At 47.9% G+C, this 7,539-nt stretch overlaps 1 pseudogene; it reads right to left on the reverse strand.

Annotated features, from left to right (window-relative positions):
* Positions 1-844: 844 nt before the first annotated feature.
* On the reverse strand, positions 845-3,515 carry LOC100344646 (protein CASP pseudogene; annotated as a pseudogene).
* Between the last annotated feature and the right edge of the window lie 4,024 nt (positions 3,516-7,539).

Consider the following 7,539-nt stretch of genomic DNA (forward strand, 5'->3'; position numbering starts at 1 on the left):
CCGCAGGTGGAGGATTAGCCTAGTGAGCTGAGGCGCCGGCCATCATCTTTGTTTTAAACTGATACTTCTATCACTCTAGAATGTTACTTTTTGTCTCTAATTTATTTTATCTTAAAGTATATTTTGTCTGATATTAATATTGCCACTCTTGTTCTCTTATGATCACTATTTACATGGCTTGTCTCTTTTCCATATTTTTGTTTGCAACCCGTTTGTGTTTTTGCATCCAGAGTGTGCATCTTGAGAGAATATTTATAAGGATCTTTTTCTATTCAGACTTAAAAATTTATTATCCAAGGGGCAGAAAGACAAAGGGGCAAAGGGATTTACCATTCACTGGCTCACTGCCAAAATGCCTACAACAATCCCAACTGGGAACTCAATCCAGGCCTCCTATATGGATGGCAGGGATTCATTCAAGCACCTGTTGCCTCCCAGACTCTGCATCACTAGGGGAATTGGGGATGGAGCCGGGACTCAAACCCACTCACTCCAATGGGATGTAGAAATCCTTCCAGCATCTTAACCTGCTAGGCCAAATAACTTCCCCTTGTTTTTGTTTTTAAAAATTCAATATGACCATCCCTGCCTTTTGGAGTATTTTAGTCATTGACATTTAATGTAATTATTGATAAGGTTGACTCCGTGTCTGCCATTGTGCTTTTTTTCCTATGTCTCATATTTTTTCTCTTTATTGCCTTCATTTGCATTATATGCATTTTTAATGTATTACTTTAATTTCTTTGTTGGGTTTTAATCTCTATTTTTAGTTATTTTCCTAGTAATTGCCATCTTAATTTACAACATTTTACTTCATATATAAACATTAATTCAATTTTTATAAAATATGGATTCTTTTTTGGTGTGGTTGCAACCGTGGTTTATTCCAAGTGTGCAAAGATGAACACTTGAGTGCAGATCTAATTAGGAAAATGTGCCAGGTAGGGGTGGTGGGAGAGACCCTGGCACCCAGCAGCTCTCTAGGCAGTCCTGGCGCGGGGTTGGGCCCAAAGCCTGTTGGCCTGGCAGCCTGGCCCACTGCTTGTGGGGAAGAGGGGCCCTGAGGGAAGCCACAGGGGGCGCCTGGGTCTGGAGGCAGCAGGGCCCAGGTGACCCAAACTGGATTGAAGGAGGCCAGAAAGGGTGGTGGCTCAATCAGTGTCACAGCCAGGGGATCTCTGCCACCAGGGCTGGAGGTCAGGCTGTGGCTGGAGTCCAGGCCTGTTCTCCAGATCGGGGAGGGACCCCGGGGGCAGGGTTGGGTCCCGGAGCCCTCATGTGACTGACACATTCTTCCAAGGAGCTCCCCAGGGGGACCTGGGACCTCTGGCAGCTGTTGGGTCGAGGACGAGGGCAGTTTTTTGGGGGACTCTCTAGGGAAGCCTGTGCCATCCGTAGCAGCTGAGCAAGCAGGGGTGGGGGACGCAGCCATCAGTGTCGCAGGGTGAGGCCCAGCTGTCACTGCCGCAGGTCGCTGGCCACCGCCCCATGTAGGTTGTCTGCGAACTTCTTGGCGCAGGTGGCGGCACGGTCCCGCTCCAGGCTCTCCATGCCAGCTTGTAGAGCACCAGGAAGACCAGGCAGTGCAGGAAAAGCGTGTAGAAGAAGCCGATGGTGCGGGCCATCTTGTTGGAGAGAACCACATTCTGAGCGTGGCCTAGTCCAGGGGCCGAGGGGCAGGTACTTCTCTGGCGCTCCTGCTTGCTGAAGGAGAAGGGGTCCAGACGCTCCTCGTACCGGGAGGAGGAGGAGGAGTGCATCTCCCTGTGTCGGCATCTCCGTGTGTCGTCGCTGCTGCCCCCCACCCAACCCCGGGCCGGGATAGCTCCACAGAAACACGATCTTCTCAGAGAATTTGATGTCGGCGTGCAGGCTGTCCAGCCCGTCCTGCAGTGTGTGGATGGCGCACTGGGTGGGCCAGGTGGCTCTCCGCCTTCAGCTCGTGGATGCAGCCTCTGGCTGGAGATGATGGCAGGGAGTCTCCTGGCCCTCTGGGAGGGCGGGCTGGCTGGTGCTGAGGGCCCTTAGAACACAGCTGTGGCCTCTTTGATGGGCTCCAAATCTTCTCCGGGCCACTCTCAGCTGTGCCCTCGGCGTCCAGGCGCTGGATGCGGGCGATCCGCTCCCTCTGCTCAGCGGCGGTGGCCACGGCCTCGGTGACCTGGCTCTGCAGCTCCGCATAGAGCCCACGGAGGTCGCTGTTGGAGTCGCGCAGGGCGGTGTTCTGCGACCGCAGCGAAGACCGCTTCTTCTCCATCAACAGCGGCTCCAGGGGCCTGGCCGAGTCCCAGCTCCCTCCGGGGGTGCAAACTCCGTGGACTTGAGGATGGTCAGCTCTTTCTTCACCTCTTCATAGTCAGCCTGGCCTTTGGGTTTTTCTTCCGGTGGTCGAGTGTGCTGTTCTTGGCGCTCAGCTGCTGCTCGGGCTGGGAGATCTGGCTGGCCGAGTTCCCGTGCAGCTTGGAGAGGCTGGCCTGGAGTCTCTGCGTGCCCTCCGCCAGCTGGGCCGTCTCCCAGCTCTTGGGCCGCCGACTCGGCTTCCAGGCTGGAGCGGCTCCGCGCCTCTAGGGCCTGCTCCACATCCGGTGCCTCCTGGGTCTGCGATGCCGGCTGCACCTTCAGGGTCTCCACCTCTCAGCCGCCGTTGCCCTGTGGTTGGCTCTTTCAAGGTCAGTCACGAACATTTCGATTTAGTCGACCTTTACAGTAGTTTCTTCATTGTCTTTGGTTTTCAGGTCAAATGAGTCTGGAGTTTTCTCCAGGGCCGTTTGAGAGGCTGAACTTTATGTTCTGCTGCCTCCAGCTTCGACGTGGTTGGCATCTGTGTCTCCTGCAGCTCTCTCTCTCTCCTCTTCTGCGAAGTCATTTTGTGACTTCTGCTGCTTCTCCAGAGCGCTGACCTCGGCCTGGTTCTTCAGCGTCTGCTCGTAGGCTCGGATTTTGAGTGTTTTGATCAGAACCTCTTGATTTTTCACTTCGGCAAATTCCTTGTTGTAGTGTTCCAGCGTTTCCCCAAGCTTCTGGTTCTCTGTTTCAGTATCATGCGGGCGCTGTGCTTTTTGCTGCAGCTGCTGCCCGAGGTCCAGGGCTGGCACGGGGCCTGGAGCATCGGTCATTCTCTTGTAGACATTCAGGGAGGCTGCCTCAGCTTCTCTGCTTCTCTTAGCGCATCCATCTCTGGAGTGCTCTTCAACTCTCGGCTCTGCTCCATGAGCCGTTTTCTGGACTGCTCGCTTTCATCTTGCCGGTTCACCAACACCGTTGCAGTAGCACCCAGTTCTCTGCAGCTGCTGTAAATCAAAGTGCTTCCAGTATTGAACCATCGATTCCGCACTGGCCGCCATCTTGAGACGGGTTGAGGCGGAGTGAGAGGCAGATAGAGAGGGGGCTGGTGTTCAGGGGCCGCCTGGAGGCAGCAGGCTTCTCACGGCGCAGGCGCAGGCGCAGGCGCAGGTGCAGCCGTGGCGAGCCGGAGTCCGAGCCGGAGTCCGAGCCGGAGCCCGAGCCGGAGCCCGAGCTGGAGCCTGAGGGTGCGGCGGCCGACAGTCTGCCCGGCGCACTGGGCCCGGAAAGTTTAGTTTGTGGAATTAAGTTTTAAATGATTAATCCAAACTATAAGTTAATTTAGGTGAAATACATTTGGAGTTAAGATGTAATAAGATGTAATATATTAAGATTAAATGATATAAAATATGGGGCAACATATTAAAGTCAAGCTAAATGTTGGTCCCAGGAGTTTTTAGGACCCGTTGAGAAAACCGCCGTCGCTCCATGACAGGCTTCATTTTGAGCCTGAAAAAGGCCTAAGGTTAGGGGCGTGCAACTATTCCTGGAATTTAGATTCCTCCGCCTTCCTATGTGACACGTAGCCCCTGAGTTGCTAAAATGCACCAATGAAATACATAAATTTAGGTAATTGCCATATAAAGAATAAGGAACTCGCATACGTGTGTAGTGACTTATGTACTTGTTTACCCAGGTGCATAAAAGTGCAGGGAGGGAGAGGGACCGACGGGGCTGCTCGCCTCAGCACTGCACTGCGTTGGGAGCCCCAGCTAGCTGGAAATAGAACTCTTGTTTTTGCATCTGTGTCTGTCTTTTGTGGGTTAATTGGGAAAAGTCTCGAGGTCTGAAACCCAACAAATTCTAGGTTTGCTTCTCTTGCTGTCTCGTGATTGTTCTACATAGTACACCTGTATGTGGAATAAACCAGCAGTACAGTGTTAAATTTATTGTTTTATACACTGTTAGATCTTTTAATGTAGTTAAGAAAGAAAATTATATTTGCCCAGGCTGTACATTTACCCTTATATTTTCCATTTTCATTCTCCATAGTGATTTGGGTTACCATCTGGTGTCGTTTTCTTTTAGCCTAAAGGATTTTCTTTAGTGTTTCTTCTAAGAGAGTCCTGCTAGCAGTGAATTCTCTGAAGTGTTTTGTTTCTTTGTTTGTTTGCTTGTTTTCTGGGAATGTCTTTATTTTACCTTCCTTTTTGAAAGAGTTTGTTGGGATTTTTGGCTGACATTTCCATACCCTCACCTCCAACACTTTGAATATGTCATTGTTTGAGATGAGAAGTCAGCTGGAAATTGTATTTTCTCTCCTTACCCTCTTTATGATTAAATTTGTTGCCTTTTATCTTCTCTTTGTTTGTAGTTTGACTATTCTGTGTCTACTTAGGTATCTCTGTGTCTTTAGCCTACTTTGGTTTTATTTAGCTTCTTGGATGTACAGACTAATTTTTAGAATAATTATAATTTAGGATGTTTTCAGCCATTTGTTTTTTGTAGTTTTCTGAGCGTTCACTTATTTCCTTTCACTCTTGTTTTTTTCTCCGTTCTTCTTATTGAGTCATTTCCATAGATCTGCCCTCAGACTCACTGGTTCTTTCATTTACGTCATCTGAAACCTCCTTTTGAGACCCTTTAGGGATTTTTTCATTTAAGTCAGGGGCAAACTTTGATTATTTTTCATAATTTATGTTTATTGAGTTTATTTTGAATCATTTTCATATTTTCTCTCAACTCTTTAAATTTTTTTAATTATTTGAAAGTATAGATAATGGATGCTTTAAAACTTTGTCTTCAATATCCAACATTGGATATGATGTCCAATATCTGAGACAATTTCTATTGAATACTTTTCTCATAAATGTGGATAAAGTATTGTTTCTTTGAATATTTGACATTACTTTTGGTTGAGAATTCAATTTTTTAAAGTTTATTTATTTGTTTTTAAAAGGCAGAGTGACAAAGAGAGAGATCTTCACTCCTCAAATAACTGTAACAACTGGGGCTAAGTCAGGCTAAAACTTGGAGTCTAGAACTCAGTGTGAGTGTGAGTCTCCCATGTGGGTGGCAGGGACTCAAGCCCTTGGATCATCACCTGCCATCTCTCAGGGTGCACATTAATAGGAAGCTGGAATTAGAAGTGGAACTGGGATAAAAATTTCCTCCTAAATGATAGCTTAACTGCTGTGTCATATGCTCTCTCCATTTTAGATAATATGTTATAACTACTGGGCCTGTGATTAATTCTTGATCATGCTAAGAAACCAGATTTTTTTTTTTTTTTTTTTTGACAGGCAGAGTGGACAGTGAGAGAGAGAGACAGAGAGAAAGGTCTTCTTTTGCTGTTGGTTCACCCTCCAATGGCCACCGCGGCCGGCGTGGTGCGGCCTGCGCACCGCACTTACCCAATGGCAGGAGCCAGGTGCTTATCCTGGTCTCCCATGGGGTGCAAGGCCCAAGCACTTGGGCCATCCTCCACTGCACTCCCTGGCCACAGCAGAGAGCTGGCCTGGAAGAGGTGCAACCGGGACAGAATCCGGCACCCCGACCGGGACTAGAACCCGATGTGCCGGCGCCGCAAGGTGGAGGATTAGCCTAGTGAGCCGCAGCACCGGCCAGAGACCAGATTTTCACCAACTTGTCAAATTGTATTATTGCTTTCAAGTATTGACTTCCTTTTCCTGAGAGAGAAGCATATATTTTCCATCCTTTATCACATATCGCAAGAAAAGACTCTATTTTTCTATTCCATTAATGTTGGACTTCACTGTGTGATTTCCTTTGGCCAGTGGAGCATGAACAGAAGTGATATATGACAGGTATGAACAGAAGCTTTAAGAGCCATTACATCTTATGCTGTTTTCTCTGTGCAATGAGAATGGATACATCAAATGGGAGTTGCTCCTGCAGTTTGGACACTGAAATTACAGTAGGGAAGAGGAGCAGATCTGAGGTTACCCACAGCCAGCTGATGCTGATATAAAATGTGCAAAATAATCCTCTGTTATTGTTAACCTCTAAGGGTTTTTGGTTACCTAGCATGATAAAACATTACCCAGCAAAACTGGGTTAAATACCAAGCTACACAATATTTACACTTTTATATGTAAAAAAGAGGTTTTTTTAAGCCCATAGCTTTTACATAGGTTTGGGGTTTTGGCAATTTGGTGTTTCTTTTGAATTTGTTTCATTCAAGTCTGCATTGTAATTTTTTTCATTGATCATTCTCTTTTGTAGGCCTTGTTAAAATATTATAATTAGTAGAGTCATTCAGAATTTTCATTTTCCAGAAGATGAACAATTTGTGAAGAGTTAGATTTTCTTTTTAAACATTTGGCTGTGTTATAGTCTTGACTATAAGACATGGTGGATCATTACTGGATGAGCACTCCTCACAGTCCTTCTTGTCCTCCATAGTTTCTGCTTTATTCAGAGTTGAGGGAGTTCTGTTTGCCTTTGTCCATCTGCTAACTTAGACAGATAGAAAAAAAAAAGCTACTTCTACCTAATGGCAGAAAGAGACCCAGGCTGGCGCCGCGGCTCACTAGGCTAATCCTCTGCCTAGCGGCGCCGGCACACCGGTTCTAGTCCCAGTCGGGGCGCCGGATTCTATCCCGGTTGCCCCTCTTCCAGGCCAGCTCTCTGCTGTGGCCAGGGAGTGCAGTGGAGGATGGCCCAAGTGCTTGGGCCCTGCACCCCATGGGAGACCAGGAAAAGCACCTGGCTCCTGGCTCCTGCCATCGGATCAGTGCGGTGCGCCGGCCGCAGTGACCGTGGCGGCCATTGGAGGGTGAACCAACGGCAAAAAGGAAGACCTTTCTCTCTGTCTCTCTCTCTCACTGTCCACTCTGCCTGTCAAAAGAAAAAAAAAAAAAAAAAGAGACCCACATCTCAGTTTTCTTCAACTTTTTTTTTTTTGTAAGATTTATTTGAAAGGCAGAGTTACAGAGAGGCAGAGAGAGAGAGTCTTCCATCCACTGGTTCACTCCCTAAATGGCTGCCACAGCCGGAGCTGCACCAATCCAAAGCCAGGAGCCAGGAGCTTCCTCTGAGTCTTCCCATGCAGGTGCAGGGACCCAAGGACTTGGGCCATCTTCTACTGCTTTCCCAGGCCATAACAGAGAGCTGGATAGGAAGTGGAGCATCGGGGACTCAAACTGGCTCTCATATGGGATGCTGACACCCTAGGCAGTGGCTTTATATGCCCCATTCAACATTTCGCTGTTAAGAAAAATTTAAATTTCCCCT

This window comes from Oryctolagus cuniculus, chromosome 11, assembly GCF_051225735.1.
Source record: "Oryctolagus cuniculus isolate XC-2025 breed Fujian yellow rabbit chromosome 11, ASM5122573v1, whole genome shotgun sequence".
NCBI lineage: Eukaryota > Metazoa > Chordata > Mammalia > Lagomorpha > Leporidae > Oryctolagus > Oryctolagus cuniculus.